General features: G+C 37.1%; 1 pseudogene; it reads left to right on the top strand.

Annotated features, from left to right (window-relative positions):
• Positions 1-6,427: 6,427 nt before the first annotated feature.
• On the top strand, positions 6,428-7,280 carry LOC132164688 (RING-H2 finger protein ATL64-like; annotated as a pseudogene).
• The last annotated feature ends 9,759 nt before the right edge of the window (positions 7,281-17,039 follow it).

Raw genomic sequence — 17,039 nt, 5'->3', positions numbered from 1 at the left:
ACCCTAACCCCAGCATGACAAAAACAAAAAAATCAAAGCAACAAATTAATGGACATACCAGTGTGATGAGGAGGCCGGCTGGAGTACTAGCTGAAGAGGGGGAGGAGTTCGATTGGTGGAGCGAGGACGGCCGGTACTCCATGAGACGATTGCGCGCGCTACACCGATGTGGAGAAAGAGTGAGTGAGGACGGCTGTCGGGGGAGGAGGGCAGACGGAGAGAGACGGAGCTAAGAGATCGAGAGAAGAGAGGAGAGAGAAGAGAAGAGCTGATCGAGGGAGAGAGAGTGAGGCGCGTGGGAGGTAGTACTAATTTGGGCGCAGGAACCAAAAAATTCAAGAGGTGTCGGTTTTAAAGTAAACCAATACCTCTAAGAGGTGTCGGTTTTAGTGGAACCGACACCTTGGAGTGTCGTTTAGTGTCGTCTTAAAATGACACTATACAAGCTGTCACTAAACTTCTATTTATTTATTATTTTATTTTTTTGTAGTCGACAATTAGAGAAAGAGAAGTAGAAGAAAATAGAGAAAACACCGATGAAGAAAACGAAGGATGCAAAAGTATGAAAAGGGATGTAAAAGTAGAGAACAAAAAAATAAAAGATTTTGAATCGGATACTAGCTTCAGCCGGTAGCTCTGATAGAGATACGATGAAGAAATTCATAATATTATGAATATCAAATGCAGAAATAATAAAGTAAATAACACAAAAGATTTTACGTGGTTCGGTTTATGACATGTATCCACAAATAAAGTCCTAAAGCTACATTTGCTCTTAGTATAATTGCTGATTATGCATAAAAAGGCTTTCCATTTTCGATTTGCTTTTCCTTCTTTTGGAAGTTTAATTGGACTTTTCAGTAATGTGTAAAAATGCTTCATTGTGACTTTTGAGATGGAAGATCGAATTGAATCTCTGGGATTACTCTCTTATCTGCACGCACATGATAAACTGTAGAAATCGGAATGCCCTGGGCCCATGATTCATGAAATAGGCTTTGTGGCGTCTCTTTGTAACCATGTATTGTAAGAAACTCTTTGAATTCCTATTTTTAATTGATTTTCGTCATCATAATGGAAATCAAAGTGCAGTCACTGCAGTGGGATCTGACTTAGATGGTCGGAATTAGCACATGCAACGGGGTCCTTCTGACGTATCATGAAAAACCTATCTATGAGGGAGTGCAGATAAGTTTGTTGGAAACTAAACAAATCAAAACGCAAGAAAGTTTTTTCAAATGGTAGAAGTTATAAGTTCTTTTAATTAATAAGAGACTTTCGTTTTTCTAAACTCATGTGTTTATTTAATTCTCAATTGAAGTCTTAACTTAGAGAAGAGGTTTTTGTTATTTAATACAATAAATATGGAGAAGTAAAAGCTTTGTAAGTTAGTATTTGAATGCCTCTATTTATAGGCTTCGTAAGATGTATTTTCATACAAGTGAAATAAGAAGAAGATTTCCTCCACTCTTCTCTAGTCTAATTTTGTTATTTGTCTTTAGTAATAAAAGAGAGAGAGAGAGAGAGAGAGAGAGAGAGAAATAGAAAGATAACTAGTTTGTAAACTAGTATTTTATCCTTCAAATTGGTATTAGAGCCTAGTTGTGCCATTTCCCATTTTTGTCCTTTCTAGAAATGGGTTCCAACATAGTCCAACAACAAATCCCTAGATTATCAAAAGATAACTATGGGTCATGGTCTATCCAAATGAGAGCCTTGTTTGGGTTTCAAGATCTGTGGGAAGTCATTATCGACGGATTTACAGAACCCACTGAAGAGAAGGAAGCTGAATACACAGCAGATGAGAAGAAGACTCTTAAGGAACAAAGGAAGAATGATAAAAAGGCCTTGTTTCTACTCTATCAAGCATTGGACGACACCTTCGAGAAAGTTGCCGAAGCAATGATAAGTAAACAAGCATGGGAGATTCTAGCTTCCATCTTCAAAGGAGACGAACGGGTGAAACGGGTCCGTCTCCAATCATTACAGGGCGAGTTCGAGGCTCTTCACATGAAGGATGGAGAATCGGTGACTGATTATTTCTCACGATTGCTGGTAATCGTGAATGGTTTGAAAAGAAACAATGAGAAGGTCGATGACATCCAAGTCGTCGAAAAGGTGCTTCGATCCCTTTCCTCTAAATTTGAACATGTAGTTATAGCTATCGAAGAGTCTAAGGACTTGGAGAAGCTAACAATTGAGGAGTTGTTGGGTTCATTACAAGTACATGAGCAAAGGATGCAGAAGAATGCTAGTTCTAGTATATTAGAACAAGCACTAGAGTCAAAACTGACTCTAAATGATCAACGCAAATTCAGCTCCTATCGTGGTCGTGGTAGAGGTCGAGGGCATGGTATTTTCCAACAACCACGTCAAAATCAACTGGAGACTCAAAGCTTCAGAGGTCGAGGACGAGGAGGCTATCGAGGAAGAGGAAGATCGACATATGGACGTGGAAATTCCAAGAATATCCAATGCTACAACTGCAAGAAGTTTGGACACTATGCCTCGGATTGTTGGCACAAAGATGATGAACAAGCAAATGTTGCAGAAGCAACACATGAGGTTCGTAGTGATTCTATTTTACATTTCGCTCATGATGTTTCAGATTCACAAGATGAGGTTTGGTACCTCAATTCTGGCGCAAGCAATCATATGTGTGGGAAGAAAGATCTGTTCGTTGAACTCATAGAAGAAGTTCGTGGACAAGTGAACTTGGGAGACTCTACCAAACTCTCAATTGAAGGCAAAGGGAAGATAAAAATCTATCAAAATAATGGTAAGAAAGGGTACATTTCTGATGTTTATTATGTGCCTATTATGAAAAGCAATATTCTTAGCATTGGGCAGTTGCTTGAGAAGGGGTACACCATACATATGGAGAACTACTCTCTCATTTTGAGAGATACACGTGGAGGAATTGTGGCTCGTGTTCCAATGACCAATAATCGCATGTTCTCGTTACATCTTAACACAAAGTCTAAGAAGTGCTTCTATGGACTCAAGGAAAGTGAGTCATGGAAGTGGCATCTTCGCTTTGGCCATCTACATTTCAGCGGCGTAAAGCTATTATCTTCATTTGGCATGTTGCATGGGTTACCAGTGATTGAGCCACCGAGCAACGTTTGTGAAGGATGTATACTTGGCAAGCAGGCACGACTTCCTTTTCGTAGCAACAAATCTTGGAGAGCAACATCACCATTGCAACTGGTTCATACCGACATATGTGGACCAATAGAGCCCATGTCCTTAGGAGGTAATAGATACTTTATTACGTTCATCGATGACTTTAGCAGAAAACTTTGGGTTTATTTTCTTAAAGAAAAATCAGCTGCCTTTATTGTATTCAAGAACTTTAAAGCCCTTGTTGAAAATCAAAGAGGCCATAAGCTTGTAACTCTTCGTTTTGACCGAGGTGGAGAATACACCTTAAAAGAATTTGATAAGTATTGCAGGGAACAAGGCATAAAGCATTAGTTGACTGTTGCATACACACCACAGCAAAACGGGATTGCCGAAAGAAAGAACCGTACCATTCTTAATATGACCAGAACTATGCTCAAGGAGAAAGGGCTGCCAAAACAATTCTGGGCAGAAGCTGTGGCGTGCTCATCTTATCTACTCAACCGATGTCCTACCAAAAGTGTCAAGAATATGACACCTCAAGAGGCATGGAGCGGCCACAAGCCAAGTGTTGCACACCTAAGAATCTTAGGGTGTGTTGCATATTCTCAAGTTCCCGAATCCAAGATGAAGAAGCTTGATGATTGTGGTGAAAAATGTATCTTTCTCGGATATAGCGAAGAGTCGAAAGCATACAAGCTCTACAACCCACTAACAAAGAAATTAGTGGTTAGTAGAGACATTATCTTTGATGAAGAAAGTGTGTGGAGCTGGAGCGATGAAGAGAAGGCCAAAGAACAACAAGTGTTAGAGGAGCCTGAAGAACTCTCAACAGAAGCTCCACCAAGTACCCCACCATCTTCTCAGCCTACCATACCGTCCGCAGCACAGAGGGACTCTACAGCTTCTATGGGAGGTAGCAGCAGTAGATCGTCCACAAATCAAAGTAAGATGAGAAGTCTCAAGGAAATCTATGAGCAAACAAAAGATGAGAAGTCTCCAACATTTCAAGAAGCTGTTGAAGAAGATTGTTGGAGATCCGCAATGGAGGAGGAGATACATGCTATTCAAAAGAATGACACTTGGGAGTAGACAACACTCCCATCGAACCATAAGACTATTGGTGTCAAGTGGGTGTACAAGATCAAACACACTGCAAAAGGTGAAGTTTCTTGATACAAGGCGGACTTGTAGCTAAAGGCTACAAACAAAAGTATGGCATCGACTATGAAGAGGTTTTTGCACCAGTTGCGAGACTTGACACAGTGAGATCGTTGATCGCACTTGCGGCTCATCACAATTGGAAGATATACCAACTTGATGTCAAGTCAGCCTTTCTTAATGGCTTCCTTGAAGAAGAGGTGTACATACAACAACTGGAAGGCTTTATAATGGAAGGAGAAGAAAGCAAGGTGTATCGCCTTAAGAAGGCGTTATATGGCTTAAAGCAGGCACCAAGAGCTTGGAATGCACGCATTGATAATTACCTTCATCATAACGGCTTCACTAAATGTCCATATGAGCATGCTGTTTATATGAAGAAAAACCATTGTGGTGAATTTCTAATCATTTGCCTATATGTTGATGATCTGTTATATACAGGAAATAGTGGTGAAATGTTCAAGGAATTCAAGCAATCAATGTTTAAGGAGTTTGAGATGACAGATAACGGGTTGATGTCCTATTTCCTTGGTATTGAAGTGAAGCAACAACAAGGTGAAATTTTCATATCCCAAAAGAAGTACATGAGGGAGATTTTAGAGAAATTCAAGATGGATGGCTGCAACTCTGTGAATACCCTAGTTGAAACAAGCATAAAGTTGTCAAAAGAAGGAGGTGGTCGAGCTATTGAACCAACTCTTTACAAGAGTTTGGTTGGAAGTCTGAGGTACTTGACAATCACAAGGCTAGATATTGTCTATGGAGTTGGACTTGTGAGTCGATACATGGAGACACCAATGGAGACTCATTGGTTAGCTGCAAAAAGGATCCTAAGGTACATTAAAGGCACTCTGAATCTTGGTTTATTCTATGCCTATGGTGATGAAGCAAAATTAGTTGGTTATTCAGATAGTGATTGGGGATGTGACCAAGATGAGAGGAAAAGTACTACTGGGTATGTATTCTATCTTAATTCTACAACATTTTCTTGGACATCCAAGAAACAAGGAATTGTAGCCTTGTCTACCTGTGAGGCAGAGTATGTGGCAGCTTCGTCTACTGTTTGTGAAGTTATATGGCTAAGGAATCTCTTGAAGGAACTGGAACATCCACAAGAAGAACCGATTGTGATTTATGTGGATAACCAATCAACTATAAAGTTAGCAAAGAATCCAGTGCAACATGGGAGAAGTAAACACATTGACACTAGGTTCCACTTTCTTAGAGACCATGTCAAGCGGAAGACAATAGAGCTCCAGTATTGCCACACCATTGAACAAGTAGCAGTTATATTTACTAAGCTATTATCAGGTGCAATTTTCATGAGGCTAAGAGACATGCTTGGCATGAGAAGGTTTTGATTTGACGGGGCGTGTTGGAAACTAAACAAATCAAAACGCAAGAAAGTTTTTTCAAATGGTAGAAGTTATAAGTTCTTTTAATTAATAAGGGACTTTAGTTTTTCTAGACTCATATGTTTATTTAATTCTCAACTGAAGTCTTAACTTAGAGAAGAGTTTTTTGTTATTTAATACAATAAATATGGAGGAGTAAAAGCTTTGTAAGTTAGTCTTTGAATGCCTCTATTTATAGGCTTCGTAAGATGTATTTTCATACAAGTGAAATAAGAAGAAGATTTCCTCCACTCTTCTCTAGTCTAATTTTGTTATTTGTCTTTAGTAATAAAAGAGAGAGAGAGAAATAGAAAGATAATTAGTTTGTAAACTAGTATTTTATCCTTCAAGGTTGGCTCTATTCTGTTCCACCTACTTGCGTTGGTTTGCAATATTTATATCATAAGCTGACGAGGATATGGGATCCGGCTTACATGATAATCACATGATAATGTCATTGAAAAAAAAAAAAAAAAAAAAAAAAAAAACCATCCATCTAAGCAACGTGTAAGCGATATGAAGAGGTGACGATACCAAACTAAAGGTACGTGCATTATCCGATGCAGCTGCCTTGCCTTTATCTTATAAGGATTAATATAATTTGGAAGCATTCTCGAAATTTCCCTTTTTTTTTTTTTTTTTTTCCTAACCTCCTTTAATTGTTTCTTTCCTTTAGACTACTCGGTGACACTTTATTCTCAGAGTCACAGCCGAAAAAGAAAAAGAAATAATATAAGGAAACCGCTCCTTAGCCTCCTTTAGTACATATCTTCCTTTAGACGTCCATAAAAATGATATCAAAGGCTACTGTGAATTTCCTCCTTTTCTCTCTTCTTCCATGATCTCCAACTGGCCGTTCTTTGCTTGTTTGTTGGGTCTCTTATTGTTACCTGTGCTCCAATGGGTGTGGAGGAGTCCGTGGGTTTACTGGTAACTCATCTACTATACAAGGCAGCTCTAATAATTGCAGTGGTGAGATGGTTTGGTGTTGGACTCTCAGACTCACAGATAGGAGCCTCTCCTCAGCCTCTGTTGAGGCAGAGTTTCCTCGTACAATTGCTTCTTCCCATATGATAAGAGACAATCTAATACTGACTACCTTCGGAGATATCACAGAAAGACTGCCGGAGAGTAGGAGTTTGGACGCGTGTACTGTATGCTTGAACCAATTAAGCATGCAAGATGAGGAAAGGGAGCTCAGGAACTGTTGCCACGTCTTCCACAGGGAATGCATCGACAGATGGGTGGATCGTGATCGTGATCATGATAATCACATGACTTGCCCACTCTGTAGGGCTCCTTTACTGGCTTCTTCACAATTCCAGATCTTGAGTTTCGGGTCCAAGGCCCAGCCCAGCTGGGCCGTAGAAAGACTTCTCTACCTTTTTGGGGACGATCTGCTCTTTTAACTTGATGTTTCCTCATTATTATAAAAAAAAATAGCCGATAGCATAAAGTGGCAAGGCGAAGAATGGTTTATTTCAACTTTATGGGCATGGGAGGAAAGAACAAGCGGGGATGCTTTCTAAATGTGGAGAAGGATCGTCTTGGAGGGGCCGGTGCCTTCTAAAAAATTGTTAAAAAAAATTATAAAATGATAAATATGCCTTTCTAAATGATGAGATCGGTTTTTTTTTTTTTTTTTGTTAGGATATGATATGAGATTTCTGTATATACATGTTCTAGTCAATAGCTACTTTTTTTCTTTCTCAGTTTCACATCGCTTGGATATTTGTTTTATTTTTTTACATGTTCGTATAGGAGAGATGAATTTGAACTAGTGACCTCTTTAGAACATAAAATAGGAGCTATAGAACATCGGGCCAAGATGATGTTTCCCCTGAAACGTCAGAGAGGTTTAAGTAAAACCTCATTTGGTCTAATGTTTTTCTAGGTATTCTCAACTGGTCCTAAGGCCACAAAAAGAGTTTCTAAAACTTTCTAACCAAAAAAACGTCTCCATACATAAAAAAATGTGTCCAACAAGAATGAAATGCTAACTCAAGCTTAAATCAAGGTTAAGGCCAACAATATAACTAGAAGCTCAAAATTACCAGCTAACTATAAAAATCGCTTAAATAACATAACAACTAAGTAAAGAACAAGCTAAGCTTATAAAGATTACTTTCTAACAACCGACGACAAAGACTAATTTGTTATTTTCTGCTTACTCCAAACCACATGGATAAAAAAAAATACATTTATACCTCAAATTTATTTTAAAAAAAAAAATCTTTAAACTATATATTTTTTGTTTTACAATAATTAAAATTACCAATTAAAATTTTATTTGATTCTATTGTTGTAGACTCTAAATGCATAAAAAGTACAAAACTGTCAATGGCAGAATTTTCATTGACTAATAAAATTTCATCCTATTTGACGGTAATGAGTAACGGAGTGGCCAAATTACAACTGGTTGGTAGTTTGAAATTTTGAAGGACTACTTTATCATTTTTTGAACATTAAAGAGCTAAATTGAAAATAACTAATAATTTGAGACTAAATTATATTTTTTCCTAAAACCTTTTTCTTATTGAAGGCAATGGCGTAATATTTGTTGGCAAGAGGTGAACTGAACTTAACAGTTAAAATTAGTGTTTTATGTTAACTTGGAACATAAACTAATTCCCTTAAATGTAATTCAACATGAAACCCTGCGCTAAAAACGCCAGAAGTCTCGCGGTTTTTTTTTTTTTTTTTTTTTTTTAACAAGCCACTTCATAGAAAAGAACCAACAGAACAAAACCCTCACAAGGAGGGAAAAGAAGGGGGAGGATCACTTGGAAACATCCTTGTCAATCTGACTTTCCCAAGCGTAAATAGTGGGATTGGTGAGGCTATCATGGTACGGCGTCCATGAACCGTTGGCCTGCTCTGTTTCTCTGAAGCAGCACATAGGGGTCTACACACGTGAACTGGTACAATCACTTGATGCTCAGAAACTTCTCGTCATACTTTCTGCAATCTTTTCATAAAATCATGTCTGTATACTCTTAGCATTTCAACGGTCCACAAACCAAAAAAAATAAATAAAAAGAAGATAAAAAAAAAAGTCCTGCCCAATCAAATCAAGAGATACTTTGATATACAGAAATTACACAATGAGCTGTCTTTCAGTTTGAGAGAGATGTGCAGAACATAGATGAAGTTTTGAGACACAGGTTGAAGGAAAAAATTGGAGTTTTGTGTATGAGAAATTGCCAGACGAATCCCGTTAGTTTCGTTAAAGGGTTGTCTTTTATTTTAAATTTTTACCATTCCTCAAATCAATAGCCTCTCGACACATCACTTCCTATCTTAATCATACCACCTACTTTCACACTTCTCCATATTCTTGTTTTTCCAAAGCTTCATCTGCCACCTACGCTTCACTTCATCTTTGATCTTTCTTCATAGCTGATAAACTCTACGCTATTAGTCTCCATTGTTGAAATGTTAATTGGTTACTCTTCTGATCAGATTTTTTTTTTTTTTTTTTTTTTTTCTAAGCTATAAAAGTCATGTTATTTGATTCTTCCTAACTATTTCTTTTTCTTATAAAATATCTCTCTATTTGATGTGGAAAGGGTTGTTACTCTTTGTATATGTTGCGTTTTTTTGGTTCTTCATCTTCTTTTTTCTTCCTTTTTCCTTTTGTGTTTTTTTTCTCCTTTTTCATCTTATTACTCGTTTTGTTTATCCCTTTTATTTTTGTTCTACAAAAACGTTCGTCTTCTTCAAATTTTCTCTACTTTTATTTCATATGTTTTTGTTTTCCTTTCTTGGTGAGAAAATGATGTTTATTTATTTTTTCCGTCCTAAGTTTTTTTCTTCCTTTTTCATTTCCTTTAATTTTTTTTTCCGATATTTTAATTTCTGTGTTTTTTTTTTTTTTTTTTTTTTTGTTAAATCTTCCTTTGTTACGTTGTCCTCTCTTTTTTGTAATTTTAATTTTATCTTTATTGATTATTATTTTTTCTTGATTTTCTTAAATTTTCTTTCTATTTAATTTTCTCGTATTTTCTTATTTTCTCTTAATCTGTCAAAGAAATGAGGTTTTATGCATGTAACGTTGGCTCATGCCCATCATCTCCTTTTCTTTGTTTGTGTTTTTTCTTTCTTTATTGGTGTTTTATTATTATGTGAGTTCGCCTAGTTTTGCATGGCCTTTTACATTTAATTTTGTTTACTGCCTTGTCATTTTTTAGCCTTTCAGGCGTCTTTTAAGTTTCCTTCCTCTTTAGTGGGTTTTTTTTTTTTTTTTTTTTCCTACTTGGGTGTTTTTGATTGGGTGTTTGTGTGTTTGTGTTATTGTTTGGGTGTTTTGGATTTTTAAGAGTTTTCATATATTTTCCTGTTATGTTTTTATTTTACTCTTCATAACTATTTTCTTCCTATATAAAATATCTCTCTATTTTCTTCTTCACATATGTTATCTTCATGTGTTTTTATTATCTTCTTTTTCTGCCCTTTTCCTTTATTTATTTATTTATTTTCTTGTTTTATTTATCCCTTTTATTTTTTGTTTTACAAAAATGTTTGTGTTCTTCAATTTTTTTAATTAAATTTTCTCCTTTTATTTCATTATGTTTTTTTTCCCTTTCTCGGTGAGAAAGTGATGTTTTATTTATTTATTTTTTCATTTCCTTCAATTACATAAGGGATAATATTAGAGAAAAAACTTTTGTTGAATTAGGTTCTTCATTACATAAGGAATAATATTAATATGTATGATATCTAATCAATAGTGTGTAGGTGTTTATGTTAATACGTGCAGGCTTATGAATTACAAATCTTTATTACTAATGCATGTGAGATTGTTTTGCAGGAATTTATTGTTCGGTTTGACCCATAATGGAAAACAAGGTATTAACATTTTTGTCAACTATATCTTTTTTTTTATTACTTACATATATAATTTTATTCATGTTTTTTAGGATTTTCTTAAGAGTCTTCTTAAAGTTAAGAGTCATTTTGGTTGGATTAATCTTCGGAATTGCCCAATGGCCGTGAGAAGGTGCAGTTGCAATTGTCTCTATCCCATGGTGGTTGGCAACATCCGTAGACACCAAGCAAGGTATTTGGTAGGACGAGAAATTATTTAATTTCATTATGTTTTTTTATATCTTTCAATTTTTTTTTTTCGTTTATTTAAATCTTGTTATTTATTTATTTATTGTATTTTTTTTTTTTTAATCTTCCTTTGTTACTTTGTCCTCTATTTCCTGTAATTTTTTTTTTTTGTTTATTAATATTCTTTTGGTATTTTTGCCACCACTGTTGGCCAATTTTGTAATGGGTGCAGCACTTCATTTGGCCAATGTTGCGGTCGCTACCTAATTGACCATTTATGTGCTGAAGTTTCTCCTTTGGCTAGCAGTTGACCACAACATTTTAAGGTTATGCTTTCCTTCAAATAGTCTACATATAATTGAGTCCAAAAATTCCAATAAGGTCTGACCTCCCTTTTAGTTTCTTATTTATTATTGTTATTATTTTTAGCATTATTTAATAGCTTGAGAGTGTCCAGACTTTTGAATCCCCATAAGAGCTGAATTTTAAATTCTACTCCACAAAATAGGTATAAACTCTAATCATCATTTCTCCAAGAATTTTATATTATTTTAAATATCTAAGGCTCTGTGTTAAAAATTCATTGTAAGGTTTTGCCTATCATAAAAAGGTTTATTTACTTTTTTCATATGATATGTTTTTTCATAAATCTACAGCCTCCAAGAGTGGTAAATGAGCTCTCTAAAAGGCATGTTTAGTCCCTAAACCTTGCGGTGGAGGTAATTGCTGTACCAAATCATGTGACTTCTCTATTTTTTCCGTCAATTCTTTTTCTATTTTTAATTCGTGGGTGCATGTTTTGCAGGAATTCTTTGGGGCCCAATTCTTGAAGGCATGGCATTTATATTTAGTTATTATTATTATTATTTTTTTAAAATTTTTAATATATGTAATGTATTTTCCTATGATTTTCATATTGTTTGGAGTCTTATCTTTATTTTGGGGGGCTACTCTTCAATTCATACTAGTTCTTTGCGAACATAATATTTCTCTAGGAAGATGCTTCTTTCTGCTCATGAGTATTCGGAACTAACGCTCTTGAGCTTTTAGGGGTCCCTAGCGGGCCTAGTCACTGTTGCAGTGGGTTGGTCGTTTTTGCACATTGGCGGAACCACCCAAAAATTTTAGTCGTGTCTTACAAATTTGTATATATATATATGCTGCAATTTTCTAAAATAAACCCGCCAAAAGGAATTTTCACTATTAAAAAATGTTTTTTTCCACCCCTCTTAAAATTTTGGTGCGCTGGTTCGAAAGCTTCCAATTAAGAATGGTGAATATGGTTCTTCCTATGAGTTAAGGAAATTTGTCCGATAGATATGTTCACAAAAACTACTATGAGTTGAAGAGTATGAGTAGGTTTGAGGATTAGGGACTAGGTTTTGTAATTTTTGCCTTTTTTGTTGTATTGTGTTGTGTTGTGTTGTGTTATGTTATGTTTTTTTACACCAAATTTTTAATTTTTAATTTTTAATTTTTTCTGTGTTCTCTATTTTTGGGTTTCTTTTGCATGAAAATTATTTGAACATGAATTAAGAATTAAGTGATGAAAAATATAAGAGAGGCGTAAAAAAGAGTAAATGAAGCGGAACCAACACTGAAAAAATGAATCAAAAGTAATGGAGAAATGTAGAAAATTATGTAAACCAAAAAATAAGAGTAAAAAATACAAGTAGAATTGGTGAAAGTTGTAAAAGTGGGGAAATAAAAAAAAAACGAAAAGAAAATAGAACGAAGTTCAAAAATAGTAATTGAATTAAGAAATTAAAATTGAAGAAATCTTTGTTACTAATGCGTATTGAAGATTGTTTTGCAGGATCGGTTCAAGCATCCAAGAAAAGAAGGTATAAATTTTTTTATTTGATTTTTCTACTTTCACTTTTTTAGACTATTTCTTTTGGTCGGGGTTACTCTTCAATGCATAATACTTTTCGGGTAGATAAAATTCTTCGGAAGTGCCCCGGTAGGAGTAGAACAGCTTTTGGCGCCACTGCCCTTTTGCTCTGACTTCGCCGTGGGTGCTAAGACACCGAGATGCCGTTAGAAATTGGTTTCGACGATTTCTAATTGCAGGAGGAGTTTTTCTGAGGGAGTTGGAACATGGACACCATGTTTCCGGCCGTGTATCCGAAAAGTATTATGAGTTGAAAAGAGTAGGGTAGGTACTAGGGATTATATACTGTTTTTTTTTTTTTTTGATTTTTTTTTTTTAATTTTTTTTTAAAATTTTTTTCTTATACAACAAAGGAAATTAAAACTGTAATCAAAATAAATAAATATTTTACGAATATTGAAATTGAAACTGCAAATTGAAACCATAAGGAAACCCAAAATTGAAATCCCAATGAAACCCCAAATTGAAACCCCAAATTCAAACCATAATGAAACCCCAAATTGAAACCATAAGGAAACCCCAAATTGAAACCACAATGAAACCCCAAATTGAAACCACAATGAAACCCCAATGAAACCCCAAATTGAAACTTTTTAGGGTTTAGGGTTTAGGGTTTAGGGTTTAGGGTTTAGGGTTTAGGGTTTAGGGTTTAGGGTTTAGGGTTTAGGGTTTAGGGTTTAGGGTTTAGGGTTTAGGGTTTAGGGTTTAGGGTTTAGGGTTTAGGGTTTAGGGTTTAGGGTTTAGGGTTTAGGGTTTAGGGTTTAGGGTTTAGGGTTTAGGGTTTAGGGTTTAGGGTTTAGGGTTTAGGGTTTAGGGTTTAGGGTTTAGGGTTTAGGGTTTAGGGTTTAGGGTTTAGGGTTTAGGGTTTAGGGTTTAGGGTTTAGGGTTTAGGGTTTAGGGTTTAGGGTTTTGTTTAGGGTTTAGGGTTTAGGGTTTAGGGTTTAGGGTTTAGGGTTTAGGGTTTAGGGTTTAGGGTTTAGGGTTTAGGGTTTAGGGTTTAGGGTTTAGGGTTTAGGGTTTAGGGTTTAGGGTTTAGGGTTTAGGGTTTAGGGTTTAGGGTTTAGGGTTTAGGGTTTAGGGTTTAGGGTTTAGGGTTTAGGGTTTAGGGTTTAGGGTTTAGGGTTTAGGGTTTAGGGTTTAGGGTTTAGGGTTTAGGGTTTAGGGTTTAGGGTTTAGGGTTTAGGGTTTAGGGTTTAGGGTTTAGGGTTTAGGGTTTAGGGTTTAGGGTTTAGGGTTTTAGGGTTTAGGGTTTAGGGTTTAGGGTTTAGGGTTTAGGGTTTAGGGTTTAGGGTTTAGGGTTTAGGGTTTAGGGTTTAGGGTTTAGGGTTTAGGGTTTAGGGTTTAGGGTTTAGGGTTTAGGGTTTAGGGTTTAGGGTTTAGGGTTTAGGGTTTAGGGTTTAGGGTTTAGGGTTTAGGGTTTAGGGTTTAGGGTTTAGGGTTTAGGGTTTAGGGTTTAGGGTTTAGGGTTTAGGGTTTAGGGTTTAGGGTTTAGGGTTTAGGGTTTAGGGTTTAGGGTTTAGGGTTTAGGGTTTAGGGTTTAGGGTTTAGGGTTTAGGGTTTAGGGTTTAGGGTTTAGGGTTTAGGGTTTAGGGTTTAGGGTTTAGGGTTTAGGGTTTAGGGTTTAGGGTTTAGGGTTTAGGGTTTAGGGTTTAGGGTTTAGGGTTTAGGGTTTAGGGTTTAGGGTTTAGGGTTTAGGGTTTAGGGTTTAGGGTTTAGGGTTTAGGGTTTAGGGTTTAGGGTTTAGGGTTTAGGGTTTAGGGTTTAGGGTTTAGGGTTTAGGGTTTAGGGTTTAGGGTTTAGGGTTTAGGGTTTAGGGTTTAGGGTTTAGGGTTTAGGGTTTAGGGTTTAGGGTTTAGGGTTTAGGGTTTAGGGTTTAGGGTTTAGGGTTTAGGGTTTAGGGTTTAGGGTTTAGGGTTTAGGGTTTAGGGTTTAGGGTTTAGGGTTTAGGGTTTAGGGTTTAGGGTTTAGGGTTTAGGGTTTAGGGTTTAGGGTTTAGGGTTTAGGGTTTAGGGTTTAGGGTTTAGGGTTTAGGGTTTAGGGTTTAGGGTTTAGGGTTTAGGGTTTAGGGTTTAGGGTTTAGGGTTTAGGGTTTAGGGTTTAGGGTTTAGGGTTTAGGGTTTAGGGTTTAGGGTTTAGGGTTTAGGGTTTAGGGTTTAGGGTTTAGGGTTTAGGGTTTAGGGTTTAGGGTTTAGGGTTTAGGGTTTAGGGTTTAGGGTTTAGGGTTTAGGGTTTAGGGTTTAGGGTTTAGGGTTTAGGGTTTAGGGTTTAGGGTTTAGGGTTTAGGGTTTAGGGTTTAGGGTTTAGGGTTTAGGGTTTAGGGTTTAGGGTTTAGGGTTTAGGGTTTAGGGTTTAGGGTTTAGGGTTTAGGGTTTAGGGTTTAGGGTTTAGGGTTTAGGGTTTAGGGTTTAGGGTTTAGGGTTTAGGGTTTAGGGTTTAGGGTTTAGGGTTTAGGGTTTAGGGTTTAGGGTTTAGGGTTTAGGGTTTAGGGTTTAGGGTTTAGGGTTTAGGGTTTAGGGTTTAGGGTTTAGGGTTTAGGGTTTAGGGTTTAGGGTTTAGGGTTTAGGGTTTAGGGTTTAGGGTTTAGGGTTTAGGGTTTAGGGTTTAGGGTTTAGGGTTTAGGGTTTAGGGTTTAGGGTTTAGGGTTTAGGGTTTAGGGTTTAGGGTTTAGGGTTTAGGGTTTAGGGTTTAGGGTTTAGGGTTTAGGGTTTAGGGTTTAGGGTTTAGGGTTTAGGGTTTAGGGTTTAGGGTTTAGGGTTTAGGGTTTAGGGTTTAGGGTTTAGGGTTTAGGGTTTAGGGTTTAGGGTTTAGGGTTTAGGGTTTAGGGTTTAGGGTTTAGGGTTTAGGGTTTAGGGTTTAGGGTTTAGGGTTTAGGGTTTAGGGTTTAGGGTTTAGGGTTTAGGGTTTAGGGTTTAGGGTTTAGGGTTTAGGGTTTAGGGTTTAGGGTTTAGGGTTTAGGGTTTAGGGTTTAGGGTTTAGGGTTTAGGGTTTAGGGTTTAGGGTTTAGGGTTTAGGGTTTAGGGTTTAGGGTTTAGGGTTTAGGGTTTAGGGTTTAGGGTTTAGGGTTTAGGGTTTAGGGTTTAGGGTTTAGGGTTTAGGGTTTAGGGTTTAGGGTTTAGGGTTTAGGGTTTAGGGTTTAGGGTTTAGGGTTTAGGGTTTAGGGTTTAGGGTTTAGGGTTTAGGGTTTAGGGTTTAGGGTTTAGGGTTTAGGGTTTAGGGTTTAGGGTTTAGGGTTTAGGGTTTAGGGTTTAGGGTTTAGGGTTTAGGGTTTAGGGTTTAGGGTTTAGGGTTTAGGGTTTAGGGTTTAGGGTTTAGGGTTTAGGGTTTAGGGTTTAGGGTTTAGGGTTTAGGGTTTAGGGTTTAGGGTTTAGGGTTTAGGGTTTAGGGTTTAGGGTTTAGGGTTTAGGGTTTAGGGTTTAGGGTTTAGGGTTTAGGGTTTAGGGTTTAGGGTTTAGGGTTTAGGGTTTAGGGTTTAGGGTTTAGGGTTTAGGGTTTAGGGTTTAGGGTTTAGGGTTTAGGGTTTAGGGTTTAGGGTTTAGGGTTTAGGGTTTAGGGTTTAGGGTTTAGGGTTTAGGGTTTAGGGTTTAGGGTTTAGGGTTTAGGGTTTAGGGTTTAGGGTTTAGGGTTTAGGGTTTAGGGTTTAGGGTTTAGGGTTTAGGGTTTAGGGTTTAGGGTTTTAGGGTTTAGGGTTTAGGGTTTAGGGTTTAGGGTTTAGGGTTTAGGGTTTAGGGTTTAGGGTTTAGGGTTTAGGGTTTAGGGTTTAGGGTTTAGGGTTTAGGGTTTAGGGTTTAGGGTTTAGGGTTTAGGGTTTAGGGTTTAGGGTTTAGGGTTTAGGGTTTAGGGTTTAGGGTTTAGGGTTTAGGGTTTAGGGTTTAGGGTTTAGGGTTTAGGGTTTAGGGTTTAGGGTTTAGGGTTTAGGGTTTAGGGTTTAGGGTTTAGGGTTTAGGGTTTAGGGTTTAGGGTTTAGGGTTTAGGGTTTAGGGTTTAGGGTTTAGGGTTTAGGGTTTAGGGTTTAGGGTTTAGGGTTTAGGGTTAGGGTTTAGGGTTTAGGGTTTAGGGTTTAGGGTTTAGGGTTTAGGGTTTAGGGTTTAGGGTTTAGGGTTTAGGGTTTAGGGTTTAGGGTTTAGGGTTTAGGGTTTAGGGTTTAGGGTTTAGGGTTTAGGGTTTAGGGTTTAGGGTTTAGGGTTTAGGGTTTAGGGTTTAGGGTTTAGGGTTTAGGGTTTAGGGTTTAGGGTTTAGGGTTTAGGGTTTAGGGTTTAGGGTTTAGGGTTTAGGGTTTAGGGTTTAGGGTTTAGGGTTTAGGGTTTAGGGTTTAGGGTTTAGGGTTTAGGGTTTAGGGTTTAGGGTTTAGGGTTTAGGGTTTAGGGTTTAGGGTTTAGGGTTTAGGGTTAGGGTTTAGGGTTTAGGGTTTAGGG

Source organism: Corylus avellana, chromosome 8 (genome assembly GCF_965113065.1).
Source record: "Corylus avellana chromosome 8, dhCorAvel1.hap1.2, whole genome shotgun sequence".
Classification (NCBI taxonomy): domain Eukaryota; kingdom Viridiplantae; phylum Streptophyta; class Magnoliopsida; order Fagales; family Betulaceae; genus Corylus; species Corylus avellana.
The sequence above is the reverse complement of the archived record's forward strand: the minus strand, read 5'-3'. Positions and strand labels throughout refer to the sequence as shown.